This window comes from Rattus norvegicus, chromosome 1 (assembly GCF_036323735.1).
Source record: "Rattus norvegicus strain BN/NHsdMcwi chromosome 1, GRCr8, whole genome shotgun sequence".
Lineage (NCBI taxonomy): Eukaryota > Metazoa > Chordata > Mammalia > Rodentia > Muridae > Rattus > Rattus norvegicus.
The window spans coordinates 85,164,724-85,185,179 of record NC_086019.1 but is presented as its reverse complement, the minus strand read 5'-3'; positions in this window follow the sequence as shown (position 1 = coordinate 85,185,179).

Below are 20,456 nucleotides of genomic sequence, written 5' to 3'. Positions count from 1 at the left end.
AAGATATCTATTAGACTATAATCAATCTTCAATCCTGTCAGAAATCTGAGAATGACCAAATATTTATACGGATAGGAAGCCTAACATGGCTTCTAGAACTGACAGGTTGTAGAGACAAATCTCCACTGGCACAGTCTTTTGTTTGTAACATGTAAGCAGAAGTCTTCAACCTTCTGGCCCAAAATCAACCAATAGATGCTTGAAATGTAAATATTATGAAGCACTGATAATTCTGGCTTGGCAAAATCATCAGTTAACTATTCTGCATAAGGTGTCCCTTTCAGGCAGTATTAGTCTGCAGACGAAAGAGGTAGTTTCTGTCCAGTGGTTGCCTAGCCAAAAAGTACAGCCTCACCTGGAGATAGAGATGGTCAATTTCTTCATTAAATCTGCCAAAGGAGAACTGTTTGGAGCAAACATGTCTATAGAAAAGATAAATAACTAAATCTCATATTTTGTGGAATTTTGATGTTTTTGAAAACTGTCGATCTATATAAGGTAATCTGGAGTGTTGTCCATTAACTACCTATTATCTTGAAAGTATTCTAACAAATTTAGAGCCATGGATTTGCTATTTGGCCCTTAACTCACATATGTAATCAACTCAGGAGTTTGTAATTGCATTAGGCAAGGACTGGGATTGAATCTTGTACTTTTAAACTTTTTTAACAAATAAATTCTAAACCAAAGCCAAGATATTATTTTAGATTAGTTACCAAATGAGATTATGACTGTACAACTCAGTATAGTTAATTCCGGTTAAATTACAACAATTCCTAAATTCCTCATACAAACAACCTTGGAATAATCACTTTAAGGCCCCCAAAAGTCCAGAGAACTGGGGCAATGACTTTTCTATTACTTCTTCAAGCTGGCATGGGCATTGAGAGATCCTTGAGGGTAGGTGGTAGGAAGAATGAAGCAAATGATGTAGCCGGATGTGTCCTGTTTGGACCCAGCTGAAAATCCTTGAGACCAGGAATCCAAGGAGGCACCCTCTGCAAAATACCAATCTCAAGACAAATGTTTAGAATCATGATATCTTTTTTGTTTTATTCTCTTAACTCTAGGTTTTTGGGCTGTCTGCCTCTCTCAAATCTGAAGAGTATGAATCTTTGAAGTTTCCAGACCTAATCACACTTTTTAAAAACACAAAATCAAAATATTTTCCCCAGAATACTGTGCTCCTCCGTCTGTAATGAGAAAAGCTTGTGTCTTGTACTCTCTCCCAGAGTAATAATATAACCAGAAAACTCAAAGTCACACCCATTATGAAGATTAAGCTGTTAGCTAGATTCCCTTAAGAAAAGGAAGTAAGCTAAACAATAGTGTTAAACAATGAGCCTGATAGACTTTTGTCACCTGTCTTATCAGGAAATTAACCCAAAATTCCCATGGAGTCCACATTAAGAGAACTTGAGCTTCCTGTTGTGATGAATATAAAAAATAACTTCAAACCTTCACTAGCTACATCAAGGTGCCAAATGGGCTTTGGTGTGATAATTTATGAAACAAACTAAACACCTTCTACCAATTCCAAAATCAATAAGCAACTTATCAAACCAGAATTTTAGCCCAAAATATATCAATCTGTCAAGCTCTCTTCCCCAAGCCACAGATTTTTATTTAATCCTAATAACTTGTAAATATCACAATAATCTACTTGGAGTCTGACTAATTCTCCTTATCTAAGTTGGTAACCCTGGGGAAAAAAATCTCTGTATGATCTAGCTAATCACTGTACTCTCTTCTCAAAAAGAAACTTAAATCACATTGTAATAATACCTGCCATTAAGAAGTAGCTTGTCTAACTAGGATTTCAACTAAAAATTCCCATGGAGTCCATGTTAAGAGGAATATGAGTGTCCTGAAAGGCTATTTAAAAAGCAGTTTTTATCTCTAACTCTCTGAGCTGTAACTACTTATCACACAGCAGGGAACCTACAACCTTCTAACCCAGGCTGTTTCCATTTCTTTATGTTCCCACTCTGGAGACATCACATGACTCAACATGGTGCTGGCATCCTCTTAGAAATTAAAACTTTCTCTCAACTCTTAGGATTACTAGTGGATTCTTGCCCAACATTTTGACACGCTGTCTTTTGAAAAATTGTAAAAAAAAAAAAAAAAAGGATGTCTTTTACCCCCACTAGGTCCAGCATTGCAGTGCCCCTAGATATCTTGCCAGAAACACATATCCCAAATCTGAGGCAGCCCAGTGTTTCTGCCAGCACACACTCTTCCAAACTCAATTCTCCACAAGAAAGAGCACACAACACAAAAATCTCTGATCCAATTGATAAGATATGATTGCCCACCTAAATATATAAAGCCCTGTACACATCCATGCCTTAAGAATATTCATAAATACCTATAAATACACAGAGTGGAAACTTAACCTCAGCCTCCATGTCCTCCCCGCGGCTTCTCTTCCAGTCTCCCCCAGTTTTCCACCCCTTCCGTTACATTCTCCTCTTCCCTCAAAGTATTCTCTTGTCCATCCTTACTTCACGTTCAATAATAGGCCTGTTCTATCTTGTATCTGCCTATACTTATGTGATGACATCATCCCACCAGGTGGGTGTCAAGTTGGCCAGTTGTTGGCTGGCCATGCCATTGAACTTTGTTCTATCTGTAACTTTTCATGACATGTAGGCAGGGAAAAATTTGGGTTGAAGGTATAGTGGGTGGGTTGGTATCCCACACCCTTCATTGGAATACTTGCCTGGCTATAGGAGGTAGCCACTCCAAGCTCCATGCCCCCTCTGGAAGGAGACTCAGATAGAGTCACCCTCGCATCCTCCCAAGAACCTCTCCAATTCCACGTCACCAGCTTGTTGCAGAGATGTCCCATTACCACCAATTTCACTTTTTCCTCTCAGGCGTCTACCTCAAACCCTAAACCCCCCATTTCTTTCTTTTTTTTTTATTAACTTGAGTATTTCTTATATACATTTCGAGTGTTATTCCCTTTCCCGGTTTCCGGGCAAACATCCCCCTCCCCCCTCCCCTTCCTTATGGGTATTCCCCTCCCAAACCTCCCCCCATTGCCGCCCTCCCCCCCCACAGTCTAGTTCACTGGGGGTCTAGGGTAATTCAAGCATTTGGGCTAATAGCCACTTATCAATGAGTGCATACCATGTATGTCTTTCTGTGATTGGGTTAGCTCACTCAGGATGATATTTTCCGGTTCCAACCATTTGCCTACGAATTTCATAAACTCGTTGTTTTTGATAGCTGAGTAATATTCCATTGTGTAGATGTACCACATTTTCTGTATCCATTCCTCTGTTGAAGGGCATCTCGGTTCTTTCCATTTTCTGGCTATTATAAATAAGGCTGCGATGAACATAGTGGAGCACGTGTCTCTTTTATATGTTGAGGCATCTTTTGGGTATATGCCCAAGAGAGGGATAGCTGGATCCTCAGGCAGTTCAATGTCCAATTTTCTGAGGAACCTCCAGACTGGTTTCCAGAATGGTTGTACCAGTCTGCAATCCCACCAACAATGGAGGAGTGTTCCTCTTTCTCCACATCCTTGCCAGCATCTGCTGTCACCTGAGTTTTTGATCTTAGCCATTCTCACTGGTGTGAGGTGAAATCTCAGGGTTGTTTTGATTTGCATTTCCCTTATGACTAAAGATGTTGAACATTTCTTTAGGTGTCTCTCAGCCATTTGGCATTCCTCAGCTGTGAATTCTTTGTTTAGCTCTGAACCCCATTTTTTTTTATTAACTTGAGTATTTCTTATATACATTTCAAGTGTTATTCCCTTTCCCGGTTTCCGGGCAAAATCCCCCTACCCCCTCCCCTTCCTTATGGGTGTTCCCCTCCCAACCCTCCCCCCATTGCCGCCCTCCCCCCATAGTCTAGTTCACTGGGGGTTCAGTCTTAGCAGGACCCAGGGCTTCCCCTTCCACTGGTGCTCTTACTAGGATATTCATTGCTACCTATGGGGTCAGAGTCCAGGGTCAGTCCATATATAGTCTTTAGGTAGTGGCTTAGTCCCTGGAAGCTCTGGTTGCTTGACATTGTTGTACTTTTGGGGTCTCGAGCCCCTTCAAGCTCTTCCAGTTCTTTCTCTGATTCCTTCAACGGGGGACCTATTCTCAGTTCAGTGGTTTGCTGCTGGCATTCGCCTCTGTATTTGCTGTATTCTGGCTGTGTCTCTCAGGAGCGATCTATATCCGGCTCCTGTCGGTCTGCACTTCTTTGCTTCATCCATCTTGTCCAATTGGGTGGCTGTATATGTATGGGCCACCTGTGGGGCAGGCTCTGAATGGGTGTTCCTTCAGTCTCTGTTTTAATCTTTGCCTCTCCCTTCCCAGCCAAGGGTATTCTTTTTCCTCATTTAAAGAAGGAGTGAAGCATTCACATTTTGATCATCCGTCTTGAGTTTCGTTTGTTCTAGGGATCTAGGGTAATTCAAGCATTTGGGCTAATAGCCACTTATCAATGAGTGCATACCATGTATGTCTTTCTGTGATTGGGTTAGCTCACTCAGGATGATATTTTCCAGTTCCAACCATTTGCCTACGAATTTCATAGACTCGTTGTTTTTGATAGCTGAGTAATAATCCATTGTGTAGATGTACCACATTTTCTGTATCCATTCCTCTGTTGAAGGGCATCTGGGTTCTTTCCATTTTCTGGCTATTATAAATAAGGCTGCGATGAACATAGTGGAGCACGTGTCTCTTTTATATGTTGAGGCATCTTTTGGGTATATGCCCAAGAGAGGTATAGCTGGATCCTCAGGCAGTTCAATGTCCAATTTTCTGAGGAACCTCCAGACTGATTTCCAGAATGGTTTTACCAGTCTGCAATCCCACCAACAATGGAGGAGTGTTCCTCTTTCTCCACATCCTCGCCAGCATCTGCTGTCACCTGAGTTTTTGATCTTAGCCATTCTCACTGGTGTGAGGTGAAATCTCAGGGTTGTTTTGATTTGCATTTCCCTTATGACTAAAGATGTTGAACATTTCTTTAGGTGTTTCTCAGCCATTCGGCATTCCTCAGCTGTGAATTCTTTGTTTAGCTCTGAACCCCATTTTTTAATAGGGTTATTTGTTTCCCTGCGGTCTAACTTCTTGAGTTATTTGTATATTTTGGATATAAGGCCTCTATCTGTTGTAGGATTGGTAAAGATCTTTTCCCAATCTGTTGGTTGCCGTTTTGTCCTAACCACCGTGTCCTTTCCCTTACAGAAGCTTTGCAGTTTTATGAGATCCCATTTGTCGATTCTTGATCTTAGAGCATAAGCCATTGGTGTTTTGTTCAGGAAATTTTTTCCAGTGCCCATGTGTTCCAGATGCTTCCCTAGTTTTTCTTCTATAAGTTTGAGTGTGTCTGGTTTGATGTGGAGGTCCTTGATCCACTTGGACTTAAGCTTTGTACAGGGTGATAAGCATGGATCGATCTGCATTCTTCTACATGTTGCCCTCCAGTTGAACCAGCACCATTTGCTGAAAATGCTATCTTTTTTCCATTGGATGGTTTTGGCTCCTTTGTCAAAAATCAAGTGACCATAGGTGTGTGGGTTCATTTCTGGGTCTTCAATTCTATTCCATTGGTCTATCTGTCTGTCTCTGTACCAATACCATGCAGTTTTTATCACTATTGCTCTGTAATACTGCTTGAGTTCAGGGATAGTGATTCCCCCTGAAGTCCTTTTATTGTTGAGGATAGCTTTAGCTATCCTGGGTTTTTTGTTATTCCAGATGAATTTGCAAATTGTTCTGTCTAACTCTTTGAAGAATTGGATTGGTATTTTGATGGGGATTGCATTGAATCTGTAGATTGCTTTTGGTAAAATGGCCATTTTTACTATATTAATCCTGCCAATCCATGAGCATGGGAGATCTTTCCATCTTCTGAGGTCTTCTTCAATTTCTTTCCTCAGTGTCTTGAAGTTCTTATTGTACAGATCTTTTACTTGCTTGGTTAAAGTCACACCGAGGTACTTTATATTATTTGGGTCTATTATGAAGGGTGTCGTTTCCCTAATTTCTTTCTCGGCTTGTTTCTCTTTTGTATAGAGGAAGGCTACTGATTTATTTGAGTTAATTTTATACCCAGCCACTTTGCTGAAGTTGTTTATCAGCTTTAGTAGTTCTCTGGTGGAACTTTTGGGATCACTTAAATATACTATCATGTCATCTGCAAATAGTGATATTTTGACTTCTTCTTTCCGATCTGTATCCCCTTGATCTCCTTTTGTTGTCTGATTGCTCTGGCTAGAACTTCAAGAACTATATTGAATAAGTAGGGAGAGAGTGGGCAGCCTTGTCTAGTCCCTGATTTTAGTGGGATTGCTTCAAGTTTCTCTCCATTTAGTTTAATGTTAGCAACTGGTTTGCTGTATATGGCTTTTACTATGTTTAGGTATGGGCCTTGAATTCCTATTCTTTCCAGGACTTTTATCATGAAGGGGTGTTGAATTTTGTCAAATGCTTTCTCAGCATCTAATGAAATGATCATGTGGTTTTGTTCTTTCAGTTTGTTTATATGATGGATCACGTTGATGGTTTTCCGTATATTAAACCATCCCTGCATGCCTGGGATGAAGCCTACTTGATCATGGTGGATGATTGTTTTGATGTGCTCTTGAATTCCGTTTGCCAGAATTTTATTGAGTATTTTTGCGTCGATATTCATAAGGGAAATTGGTCTGAAGTTCTCTTTCTTTGTTGTGTCTTTGTGTGGTTTAGGTATAAGAGTAATTGTGGCTTCGTAGAAGGAATTCGGTAGTGCTCCATCTGTTTCAATTTTGTCGAATAGTTTGGATAATATTGGTATGAGGTCTTCTATGAAGGTTTGATAGAATTCTGCACTAAACCCGTCTGGACCTGGGCTCTTTTTGGTTGGAAGAACTTTAATGACTGCTTCTATTTCCTTAGGAGTTATGGGGTTGTTTAACTGGTTTATCTGTTCCTGATTTAACTTCGATACCTGGTATCTGTCCAAGAAATTGTCCATTTCCTGAAGATTTTCAAATTTTGTTGAATATAGGTTTTTATAGTAAGATCTGATGATTTTTTGAATTTCCTCTGAATCTGTAGTTATGTCTCCCTTTTCATTTCTAATTTTGTTAATTTGGACGCACTCTCTGTGTCCTCTCGTTAGTCTGGCTAAGGGTTTATCTATCTTGTTGATTTTCTCAAAGTACCAACTTTTGGTTTTGTTGATTCTTTCTATGGTCCTTTTTGTTTCTACTTGGTTGATTTCAGCTCTGAGTTTGATTATTTCCTGCCTTCTACTCCTCCTGGGTGTATTTGCTTCTTTTTGTTCTAGAGCTTTTAGGTGTGCTGTCAAGCTGCTGACATATGCTCTTTCCTGTGTCTTTCTGCAGGCACTCAGCGCTATGAGTTTTCCTCTTAGCACAGCTTTCATTGTGTCCCATAAGTTTGGGTATGTTGTATCTTCATTTTCATTAAATTCTAAAAAGTTTTTAATTTCTTTCTTTATTTCTTCCTTGACCAGGTTATCATTGAGTAGAGCATTGTTCAATTTCCACGTATATGTGGGCATTCTTCCCTTATTGTTATTGAAGACCAGTTTTAGGCCGTGGTGGTCCGATAGCATGCATGGGATTATCTCTATCTTTCTGTACCTGTTGAGGCCCGTTTTTTGACCAATTATATGGTCAATTTTGGAGAAAGTACCATGAGGAGCTGAGAAGAAGGTATATCCTTTTGCTTTAGGATAGAATGTTCTATAAATATCCGTTAAGTCCATTTGGCTCATGACTTCTCTTAGTCTGTCGACATCACTGTTTAATTTCTGTTTCCATGATCTGTCCATTGATGAGAGTGGGGTGTTGAAGTCTCCCACTATTATTGTGTGAGGTGCAATGTGTGTTTTGAGCTTTAGTAAGGTTTCTTTTACATATGTAGGTGCCCTTGTATTTGGGGCATAGATATTTAGGATTGAGAGTTCATCTTGGTGGATTTTTCCTTTGATGAATATGAAGTGTCCTTCCTTATCTTTTTTGATGACTTTTAGTTGGAAATTGATTTTATTTGATATTAGAATGGCTACTCCAGCTTGCTTCTTCTGACCATTTGCTTGGAAAGTTGTTTTCCAGCCTTTCACTCTGAGGTAGTGTCTGTCTTTGTCTCTGAGGTGTGTTTCCTGTAGGCAGCAGAATGCAGGGTCCTCATTGCGTATCCAGTTTGTTAATCTATGTCTTTTTATTGGGGAGTTGAGGCCATTGATATTGAGAGATATTAAGGAATAGTGATTATTGCTTCCCTTTATATTCATATTTGGATGTGAGGTTATGTTTGTGTGCTTTCATTCTCTTTGTTTTGTTGCCAAGACGATTAGTTTCTTGCTTCTTCTAGGGTATAGCTTGCCTCCTTATGTTGGGCTTTACCATTTATTATCCTTTGTAGTGCTGGATTTGTAGAAAGATATTGTGTAAATTTGGTTTTGTCATGGAATATCTTGGTTTCTCCATCAATGTTAATTGAGAGTTTTGCTGGATACAGTAACCTGGGCTGGCATTTGTGTTCTCTTAGGGTCTGTATGACATCAGTCCAGGATCTTCTGGCCTTCATAGTTTCTGGCGAGAAGTCTGGTGTGATTCTGATAGGTCTCCCTTTATATGTTACTTGACCTTTTTCCCTTACTGCTTTTAATATTCTTTCTTTATTTTGTGCGTTTGGTGTTTTGACAATTATGTGACGGGAGGTGTTTCTTTTCTGGTCCAATCTATTTGGAGTTCTGTAGGCTTCTTGTATGTCTATGGGTATCTCTTTTTTTAGGTTAGGGAAGTTTTCTTCTATGATTTTGTTGAAGATATTTACTGGTCCTTTGAGCTGGGAGTCTTCACTCTCTTCTATACCTATTATCCTTAGGTTTGATCTTCTCATTGAGTCCTGGATTTCCTGTATGATTTGGACCAGTAGCTTTTTCCGCTTTACATTATCTTTGACAGTTGAGTCAATGATTTCTATGGAATCTTCTGCTCCTGAGATTCTCTCTTCCATCTCTTGAATTCTGTTGGTGAGGCTTGTATCTACAGCTCCTTGTCTCTTCTTTTGGTTTTCGTAATCCAGGGTTGTTTCCATGTGTTCTTTCTTGATTGCTTCTATTTCCATTTTTAATTCCTTCAACTGTTTGATTGTGTTTTCCTGGAATTCTTTCAGGGATTTTTGCGATTCCTCTCTGTAGGCTTTTACTTGTTTATTAATGTTTTCCTGTGCTTCCCTAAGTGTGTTCATGTCTTTCTTGAAGTCCTCCAGCATCATGATCAAATATGATTTTGTAACTAGATCTTGCTTTTCTGGTGTGTTTGGATATTCCATGTTTGTTTTGGTGGGAGAATTGGGCTCTGATGATGGCATGTAGTCTTGGTTTCTGTTGCTTGGGTTCCTGCGCTTGCCTCTCGCCATCAGATTATCTCTAGTGTTACTTTGTTCTGCTATTTCTGACAGTGGCTAGACTGTCCTATAAGCCTGTGTGACAGGAGTGCTGTAGACCTGTTTTCCTTTCTTTCAGTCAGTTATGGGGACAGAGTGTTCTGCTTTCTGGCGTGTAGTTTTTCCTCTCTACAGGTCTTCAGCTGTTCCTGTGGGCCTGTGTCTTGAGTTCACCAGGCAGCTTTCTTGCAGCAGAAAAGTTGGTCTTACCTGTGGTCCCGAGGCTCAGGTTCGCTCGTGGGGTGCTGCCCACGGGCTCTCTGCAGCGGCAGCAACCAGGAAGACCTGTGCCGCCCCTTCCAGGAACTTCAGTGCACCAGGGTTCCAGATGGTCTTTGGCTTTTTCCTCTGGCGTCCGAGATGTGTGTGCAGGGAGCAGTCACTTCTGGTTTCCCAGGCTTGTCTGCCTCTCTGAAGGTTTAGCTCTCCCTCCCACGGGATTTGGGTGCAGAGAACTGTTTATCCGGTCTGTTTCTTTCAGGTTCCGGCGGTGTCTCAGGCACAGGGGTCCTGCCGCTCCTGGGCCCTTCCCCACGGGAGCCCAGAGGCCTTATACAGTTTCCTCTTGGGCCAGGGATGTGGGCAGGGGTGAGCAGAGTTGGTGGTCTCTTCTGCTCTGCAGCCTCAGGAGTGCCCACCTGACCAGGCGGTTGGGTCTCTCTCTCACCGGGTCTGGGAGCAGAGAGCTGCTGCGGGCCGGGATCCACGGGTGTGGGACTTCTGGTAAACACAGAACGTGCCCGGTCCTAGAGAAATTCTGCTTTCTTGTGTCCCAAGCTCACCAGGCAGCTTTCTTGCAGCAGAAAATTTGGTCTTACCTGTGGTCCCGAGGCTCAGGTTCGCTCGTGGGGTGCTCCCCACGGGCTCTCTGCAGCCGCAGCAACCAGGAAGACCTGTGCCGCCCCTTCCGGGAGCTTCAGTGCACCAGGGTTCCAGATGGTCTTTGGCTTTTTCCTCTGGCGTCTGAGATGTGTGTGCAGGGAGCAGTCACTTCTGGTTTCCCTGGCTTGTCTGCCTCTCTGAAGGTTTAGTTCTCCCTCCCACGGGATTTGGGTGCAGAGAACTTGAACCCCATTTTTTAATAGGGTTATTTGTTTCCCTGCGGTCTAACTTCTTGAGTTCTTTGTATATTTTGAATATAAGGCCTCTATCTGTTGTAGGATTGGTAAAGATCTTTTCCCAATCTGTTGGTTGCCGTTTTGTCCAAACCACAGTGTCCTTTGCCTTACAGAAGCTTTGCAGTTTTATGAGATCCCGTTTGTCTATTCTTGATCTTAGAGCATAAGCCATTGGTGTTTTTTTCAGGAAATTTTTTCGAGTGCCCCTGTGTTCCAGATGCTTCTGTAGTTTTTCTTCTATTAGTTTGAGTGTGTCTGGTTTGATGTGGAGGTCCTTGATCCACTTGGACTTAAGCTTTGTACAGGGTGATAAGCATGGATCGATCTGCATTCTTCTACATGTTGACCTCCAGTTGAACCAGCACCATTTGCTGAAAATGCTATCTTTTTTCCATTGGATGGTTTTGGCTCCTTTGTCAAAAATCAAGTGACCATAGGTGTGTGGGTTCATTTCTGAAACCCCCCATTCTTGATTTCCTCCCCATACCTAAGCCTCGCCTCCTGTCCCATACAGTTTCCTCTTTTCATCCACTTTCTATGTCTATTTTATTTCCCCCTCTGACTGAGAATCCAACATCCTCTTTTCAGTCCTTCCTGTTAATTAGATTTTTGAGAATCTGTGAATCATAACATTCTTATCATGAACTTTAGGATTAAAATCACCTTACAAGGAAGTACATACCATTTTGGTATTTCTAGGTCTGGATTACCTCACTTAGGATGATCTTTGCCAATTACATCTATTTGCATGCAAACTGCATAATGTGTTTGTCATTAATAGCTGAATAGCATTCCATTGTTTAAATGTACAACATTTTTGTTATCCATTCTTCTATTGAGGAACATCTAGGTTGTTTTGACTTTCTGGCTATTATGAAATAATGCACCTATAAATATAATTGAACAAATGTTCTTGTCATATGGTGGAGCATCTTATAGATATCTGCCCAGGAGTGGTGAATCTGCATCTTGAGATAGAACTATTCCAAAATTTCTGAGAAACTGGCAAATTGATTTTCAAAGTGGTGGTGGAAGTTTGTAGTCTCCCAAGAAATGAAGAAGCATTCCCTTTGTCCTACTTTCTCACAAGCACTTGTTTTCCCTGGAGTTTTTGAACTTAGCAATTCTAATGAGTGTAAAATGGAATCTCAGAATCCTTTTGATTTGCATTTTCTTGATGATGTTGAACATTTGTTTAAGTGCCTTTTGAGATTCTTCTGTAGAGAATTATCTGTTTATGTAGGTACACCATTTTTTCCATCTTTATTAAATTGGGTATTTCTTATTTACATTTCAAATGTTATTCCCTTTCCTGCTTTCCAGGCCAACATCACTGTAAGCCCTCTCCATCACTTTCTATATGGGTATTCCTCTTCCTAATCTCCTCCCCACTCCGTTACAGCATTCCCCCAAAGAATACTGTTCACTGGGGATCCAGCTTTGGCAGGACCAAAGGATTCCCCTTCCACTGGTGCCCTTACTAGGCTATTCATTGCTACCTATGGAGTTGGAGCCCAGGGTCAGGCCATGTATAGTCTTTGGGTAGTGGCTTAGTCCCTGGAAGCTCGGGTTGGTTGGCATTGTTGTTCATATGGGGTCTCAATCCCCTACAGCTCTTTCAGTCCTTTCTCTGAGTCCTTCAATGGTGGTCCCGATCTCAGTTCAGTGGTTTGCTGCTGGCATTCGCCAATGTATTTGCTGTATTCAGGCTGTGTCTCTTAGGAGAGATCTCCATCCCATTCCTGTCAGTCTGCACTTCTTTGCTTCATCCATCGTCTCAAGTTTGGTGGTTGTATATGTGTGGGTCACATGTAGGGAAAGGTTTGAATGGGTGTTCCATCAGTCTCTGTTCTAAACTTTGCTTCCCTATTCGTCCCAAGGGTATTCTTGTTCCCCTTTTAAAGAAGGAGTGAAACATCCACATTTTGGTCATCATTCTTGAGTTTCATGTGTTCTGTGCATCTAGGGTAGTTCGAGCATTTGGGCTAGTATCCATTTATCAATGAGTGCATACAACGAGTGTTTTTCTGTGATTGTGTTACATAACTCAGGAAGATATTTTTCAGTTCCATTCACTTGCCTATGAATTCCATGAAGTCATTGTTTTGGATAGCAGAGTAGTATTCCATTGTGTAGATGTACCACGTTTTCTGTATCCATTCCTCTGTTGAAGGGCATCTGGGTTCTTTCCAGCTTCTGGCTATTATAAATAAGGGTGCTATGAACATAGTGGAGCATGAATCTTTGTTTTCTGTTGGGGCATCTTTTGGGTATATGCCCAAGAGAGGTATAGCTGGGTCCATGGGTAGTACAATGTCCAATTTTCTGAGGAACCTCCAGACTGATTTCCAGAATGGTAGTACCAGTTTTCAATCCCACCAAAAATGGAGGAGTGTTCCTCTCTCTCCATATCCTCGCTAGCATTTGCTGTAGCCAGACTTTTTGATCTGTTTGATCTTAGCCATTCTGACTGGTGTGAGGTAGAATCTCAGGGTTGTTTTGATTTGCATTTCCCTCATGACTAATGATGTTGAACATTTCTTTAGGTGCTTCTCAGCCATTTGATATTCCTCAGCAGTGAATTCCTTCTTTAGCTTGGAACCCCATTTTTTAATTAGGTTATCTGACTCCCTGCAGTCTAACTTCATGAGTTCTTTGTATATTTTGGATATAAACCCTCTATCAGTTGTAGGATTGGTAACAAACTTTTGCCAATCTGTTGGTTGCACTTTTGTCCTAACAACAGTGTACTTTGCCTTACAGAATCTTTGTAGTTTTATGAGATCCCTTGTTTTGATTCTTAAGCAATTGGTGTTTTGTTCAGGAAATTTTCTCCAGTGCCCTTGTGTTCTACATTGTTCCCCACCTTTTCTTCTCTTAGTTTGAGTGTATCTGGATTGATGTAGAGGTCCTTGATCCACTCGGACTTAAGCTTTGTACATGTTGATAAGCATGGATCGATCTGCATTACATGCTGACATTCAGTTGAACCAGCAACATTTGCTGAAAATGCTATCTTTTTTTCCATCAGATGGTTTTGGCACCTTTGTCAAAAGTCAAGTGACCATAGGTGTGTAGGTTCATTTCTGGGTCTTCAATTCTATTCCACTGGTCTATCTGTCTTTCTCTGTACCAATACCTTGCAGTTTTTATCACTATTGCTCAGTAATACAGCTTGAGATCAGGGATAGTGATTCCCCCAGAAGTTCTTTTATTGTTGATAATAGTTTTAGCTATCATGGGTTTTTTGTTATTCCAGATGAATTTGCACATTTTTCTGTCTAACTCTATGAAGAATTGGATTGGAATTTTGATGGGGATTCCATTGAATCTGTAGATCGCTTTTTGTAAAATGACGATTTTTGCTATATTAATCCTGCCAATCCATGAGCATGGGAGATCTTTCCATCTTCTGAGGTCTTCTTCAATTTCTTTCTTCAGAGTCTTGAAGTTCTTTTTTGTTTCTTTTTTCTTTTCTTTTCTTTTTTTTTTTTTTCGGAGCTGGGGACTGAACCCAGGGCCTTGCGGTTGCTAGGCAAGCACTCTACCACTGAGCTAAATCCCCAGCCCCTGAAGTTCTTATCATACAGGTCTTTCATTTGCTTGGTTAAAGTCACACCGAGGTATTTTATATTATTTGGGACTATTATGAAGGGTGTCGTTTCCCTAATTTCTTTCTCGGCTTGTTTCTCTTTTGTGTAGAGGAAGGCTACTGATTTATTTGAGTTATTTTTATACCCAGCCATTTCGCTGAAGGTGTTTATAAAGTTTAATAGTTCTTTGGTGGAACTTTTGGAACCACTTAAATATACTATCATATCATCTGCAAATAGTGATATTTTGACTTATTTCTTTCCAATCAGTATCGCTTTGATCTCCTTTTGTTGTCTGATTGCTCTGGCTAGAACTTCAAGAACTATATTGAATAAGTAGGGAGAGAGTGGGCAGCCTTGTCTAGTCCCTGATTTTAGTGGGATTGCTTCAAGTTTCTCTCCATTTAGTTTAATGTTAACTACTGGTTTGCTGTATACAGCTTTTACTCAGTTTAGGTATGGGCCTTGAATTTCTGTTCTTTCCAGGACTTTTATCCTGAAGGGTGTTAAATTTTGTCAAATGCTTTCTCAGCATCTACTGAAATGATTATGTGGTTTTTATCTTTCAGCTTATTTATATTGTGGATTACACTGATGGTTTTCAGTTTATTAAAACTGGGATGAAGCCTACTTAATCATGATGGATGATTGTTTTGATGCGTTCTTGGATTCTGTTTGCTATAATTTTATTGAGTATGTTTGTGTTAATATTCATAAGGGAAATTGGTCTGAAATTCTCTTTCTTTGTCGAGTCTTTCTGTGGTTTAGGTATAAGAGTAATTGTAGCTTCATAGAAGGAATTCAGTAGTGTTCTGTCTGATTCAGTTTTGTGGAAGAGTTTGGATAGGGTTGGTATGGGGTCTTTTATGAAGGTCTGATAGAATTTGGCACTGAACTAGCTTTTGATTCTGTTGATTCTTTGTATAGTCCTTTTTGTTTCTACTTGGTAGATTTTCAGCTATGAGTTTGATTATTTCCTGCCTTCTACTCCTACTGGGTGTATTTGATTCTTTCTGTTCTAGAGCTTTTAGGTGTGCTGTCAAGCAGCTGATATTTGCTCGCTCCTGTTTCTTTCTGCAGGTACTCAGATCTATGAGTTTTCCTCTTAGCAGAGCTTTCATTGTGTCCCATAAATTTGGATATGTTGTACCTTCATTTTCATTAAATTCTAAGAAGTCTTTAATTTTTTTATTTCTTCCTTGGCCAGGTTATCATTGAGTAGAGCACTGTTCAACTTCCATGTATAAGTGGGCCTTCTTTCCTTACTAAAGACCAGCTTTAGGCCATGGTTGTCTGGTAGGATGCATGGGATTATTTCTACCTTTCTGAATCTGTCGAGTCCTGTCCTACTACCTATTATATGGTCAAATTTGGAGAAAGTCCCTCGAGGTGGTGAGAAGAATGTATATCCTTTTGTTTGAGGATAGAATGTTCTATAAATATCTGTTAAGTCCATTTGGTTCATGACTTCTCTTGTCTGTCTATATCTCTGTTTAATTTCTCTTTCCATGATCTGTCCATTGATGAGAGTGGGGTGTTGAAATCTCCTACTATTATTGTGTGAGTTGCAATGTGTGTTTTGAGCTTTAGTAAGTTTTTTTTTTTTTAATGTATGTAGTTGTCCTTGTATTTGGAGCATAGATATTTAGGATTGACAGTTTATCTTCGTGGATTTTTCCTTTGATGAATATGAAGTGTCCTTCCTTATCTTTTTTGATGACTTTTGATTGAAAATCGATTTTAGTCGATAATGGAATGGCTACTCTAGCTTGCTTCTTCAGACCATTTTCTTGGAAAATTGTTTTCCAGCCTTTTACTCTGAGGTAGTGTCTGTCTTTGTCTCTGAGGTGTGTTTCTTGTAGGCAGCAAAATGCTGGGTTCTCATTGCATATCCAGTTTGTTAAACTGATTCTTTTTTTGAGGGAATTGAGTCAATTCATGTTGAGAGATATTAAGGAATAGTGACTGTTGCTTCCTGTTATCTTCATATTTGGAAGTGAGATTTTTTTGTGTGCTTGTCTTCTCTTTGTTTTGTTGCAAAACTATTTGCTTTTTGCATTTTCTAGGGTATAGCTTCCCTCCTTGTGTTGGGCTGTACCATTTATTATCCTTTGTAGGTCTGGATTTGTAGAAAGATAATGTGTAAATTTGGTTTTGTCATAGAATATCTTGGTTTCTCTATCTATGTTATTTGAGAGTTTTGCTGGATACAGTAACCTGGGCTAGCATTTGTGTTCTCTTATGGTCTATATGACATCTGTCCAGGATCTTCTAGCTTTCATAGTCTCTGGTGAGAAGTCTGGTTTAATTCTGATAGGTCTGCCTTTATATGTTACTTGACTTTTTCCCTTACTGCTTTTAATATTTTTCTTTGTTTTGTGCATTTTGTGTTTTTTTTACTATTATGTAATGAGAGGAGTTTCTTTTCTGGTCCAATCTATTTGGAGTTCTGTAGGCTTCTTGTATGTTTATGGGAATCTCTTTCTTTCAGCTAGGGAAGTTTTCTTCTGTGATTTTGTTGATGATATTTACTGGTATTTTGAGTTTGGAGTCTTCACTCTCTTCTATTCCTATTATCCTTAGGTTTGATCTTCTCATTGTCCCCTGGATTTCCTGTATGTTTTGGGCCAGGAGCCTTTTCTCATTTTACATTATCTTTGACAGTTGTGTCGATGATTTCTATGTATTCTTCTGCTCCTGAGAGTCTCTCTTCTATCTCTTGTATTCTGTTGGATATACTTATATCTACAGCTCCTTCTCTTTTCCTTTGGTTTTCAATATCCAGGGTTGTCTCCCTTTGTGCTTTCTTTATTGCTTCTATTTCCATTTTTAATTCCTTCACCTGTTTGATTGTGTTTTCCTGGAATTCTTTCAGGGATTTTTATGTTTCCTCTCTAAGGGCTTCTACTTGTTTACTTGTGTTTTCCTGCATTTCTCTAAGGGAGTTCTTTATGTCTTTCTTAAAGTCCTCGTTCATCATAATCTAAGGTGATTTAAAATCTAGATCTTGCTTTTCTGGTGTGTTTGGATATTCAGTGGTTGCTTTGGTGGGAGAATTGGGCTCTGATGATGCCATGTATACTTAATTTCTTTTGCTTGGGTTCCTGCGCTTGCCTCTCACCATCAGGTTGTCTCCGGCATTACCTTGTTTTGCTATTTCTGATGGTGGCTAGACTGTCCTATAGGCCTGTGTGTCAGTAGGGCTATAGACCTGTTTTCTTGTTTTCTTTCAGTCAGTTTGGGAACAGAGTGTTCTGCTTTCAGGTGTGTAGCCATTCCTGTCCACTGGCTTTCAGCTGTCTCAGTGGGTGGGAACCAGAAGGTCCTGCCCCTTCATCTCCTGGGTCCCTGTGTGTAGGGGACCCAGATAGTGCTAGATGTTTTCCTCTAGAGTTAGAAATGTGGACAGAGTGTAGTCTCCTCTGGTTACTCAGGTGTGTCTGATCCTCTGAAGGTCTAGTTCTCCCTTTCATGGGATTTGGGTGCAGGGAGCTGTTTGACCAGGTCCATTTAGTTCCTAGCGCAGTCTGGACTGCAGGGCTCCTGCAGCTTGACTGACCCTCTCTTCCTGTGCCCAGCAGCCATATACAGTTCCCTCTTGTGCCAGGGATGTGGTCAAAGGTGAACAGATGTGGCAGTCTCTCCTGCCCTGAAGTCTTAGGATTGCCCACACATCTGGGTTATCAGCTCTCTCTCCCACAGGGTTTGGGAGCAGGGAGCTGTGTGCAGGTATCAGCAAGGTTTGGGTGCCAGCTAGATATTGGACATGTATGGTCCCAGAGGAATTTTGCCTTTGTGTGTCCTTAGTCCACCAGGCAGGTCACTTGGAGCAGAAAAGTTGGTCTTACTTATGGTCTCAAGCCTGAAGTCGCTCCTCAGGGCTGGGTTTCAGCTCTCCATGAGGGCAGCAACCAGAAGGGCCTGCCCCTACTTCTCCTGGGTCCGTGTGCACAGGGGGCCCAGATGGTGCTAGGCATTTTCCTCCAGAGTCAGAAATGTGGGCAGAGATTAATCTCCTCTGGTTTCCTAGGCATGTCTGCCCCTCTGAAGGTCTGGCTCTATTTTTTAAATTTGCTTATGTGGTTTGTTGATGTTCAATTCTTGAGTTATATATGTATTTTGGATATAAGCTCTTTGTCAGGTTTTGGGTTGATGAATATACTTTCCTATTCAGTAGGCTGCCACTTTGTCTTTGTGATGCTGTCCTATGCCTAATAGAAACTTTTCTGACTTCATGAGGTTCCATCTATTAATTGTTTATACTAGTGCCTGGGCTGTCGAGGTATTTTGAAGAAGTCCTCTCCTATTCCAACTTGTTCAAGGAATTTGCTCATATTCTTTCCTATCAGATTTAGCATATCCAGTTTTACATTGAGGTCTTTGATCCACTTGGACATTCATTTTGTGTGAGGTGATAGATATGGGTCTATTTGCATTGTCCTACATACAGACTTCCGGTTATACCAGCACCACCTTCTTGGAGGTCCTTTCTTTTTTTATTGTATCATTTTGGATTCTATATCAAAAACCTAGTATCTGTCTCTGCGTAGGTTTACTTTTGGGTAAACAACTTATTCAACTTCAGTGAATTACTTGTTTGTTCTTATGTAGTGCCATGTGGTCTTTATTACTATTCCTTTGTAATAGAGATTGAAAGCAGGTGATACTTCCAGAAGTTCTTTAATTGTACATGACTGTTTAGCTATCCTGATACTTCTTTTAGCACATAGAGTGAAAAAATATGCTTTCGACGTGTGTAAAGAACTATGTTGGAATTTTGATGGGAATCACAGTGAATACATAGATTGCTTTTGGTAAGATCACCATTTTTACTAAGTTAATCCTACTGATACATGAGCAAGGTAGATGATGCCATCTTTGGATTTCTTCAATTTCTTTGCAGGCAGTTATAGTCGTTCATATAGATTTTTGAATTGCTTGGTTGCGGTTACATCAAGATATTTTATATTATTTGTGGTTATTGTGAGGGTTGTTGTTACCTAACTTCTTTCTCAGCCCATTTAACTTTTGTGTAAGGAAAGGTTGCTGATTTTTTGACTTAATTTTACATCCAGCCCCTTTGTTGAAGATGTTTATCAGCTGTAGGAGTTCTCTGATACTATTTTAGGGGTCACTTAAGTATACACTCATATTATCTACAAATAGTGATATTTTGACTTTTTCCTTTCCAACTTGTATCACCTTGTTGTCTTATTGCTCTATCAAGAAATTTGAGTACTACATTGAATAAATATGGAGAGCATGGATAGTATTATCTTGTATCTGATTTTAGTGGAATTGTTTAAGTTTTCTCTCATTTAATTTGATGATGGCTATTGGCTTGGTGTATATTACCTTCATTTTGTTTAAGTATGTGCTTTGTATCCCTGATAACTCTAAGACTTTTAAGATGAAGAATGGATGTTAGAGTTTGTCAAAGGCTTTTCAACATCTAATGAGGTGATCACGTATTTTTTTTCTATTCCCTTTGTTTATGTGGTAGAGTACATTGGTGGACTTTTGTATGTTGAACATCCCTGCATTTTTGCGATGTATAGGACTTGATCATGATCAATTATGGTTTTGATATGGTCTTTGATTGGTTTTGCTAATATTGTGTTGAGTACTTTTGCATCAATGATTATTAGGGAAATTAGTCTCTAATTCTCTTTCTTGGTTGAGTCTTTGTGTTGTATGGGAATCAGGGTAACTTTTGACTCATGAAATGAATTTGGCAGTATGCTGTCTGTTTCTCTTTTGTAGAATAATTTGAGAGAGTATCACTATTGCTCTTCTTTGGAAGTCTGGTAGAATTCTGTGCTAAAACCATCTCTTCTGGAGCTAGTGTGTTGTGGTACAAATAAAAAAGAGCATGACTGGTTCCCTCACTCTTTACTACTCCATGCTGTTCCCTTGGTATTCTCGGACCCAAGCGTTCAGTCAATGGCAGTAATTCTGGCAACATAGGGCCATATAAAGCTAATTTTCATTTATCTCAAAATCGGCTGGCTTCAGTGTGATACCATGCCATGTTATCCTAACTATCTTCTGGCCTCAGCAGTCTCTCCACTCCTACTGCTGGTCACACTGTCCAGCCTTAGCCAGCCTCCAGTCCCAGTTACCCAGTAATATCAACATTCAACATACTTTAACCTAACAACCAGATTTATATATTTAATACTCAATATACAATACATCTGCACGATAAACTTACAACCAATTGATAAGGATATAAACCACCCACCCAGATAAGATAAATTTGTCTACAGAAATTCATCCCAGCTACCTTGGCAATCGAGGATCACTAAGATGTGTATCAT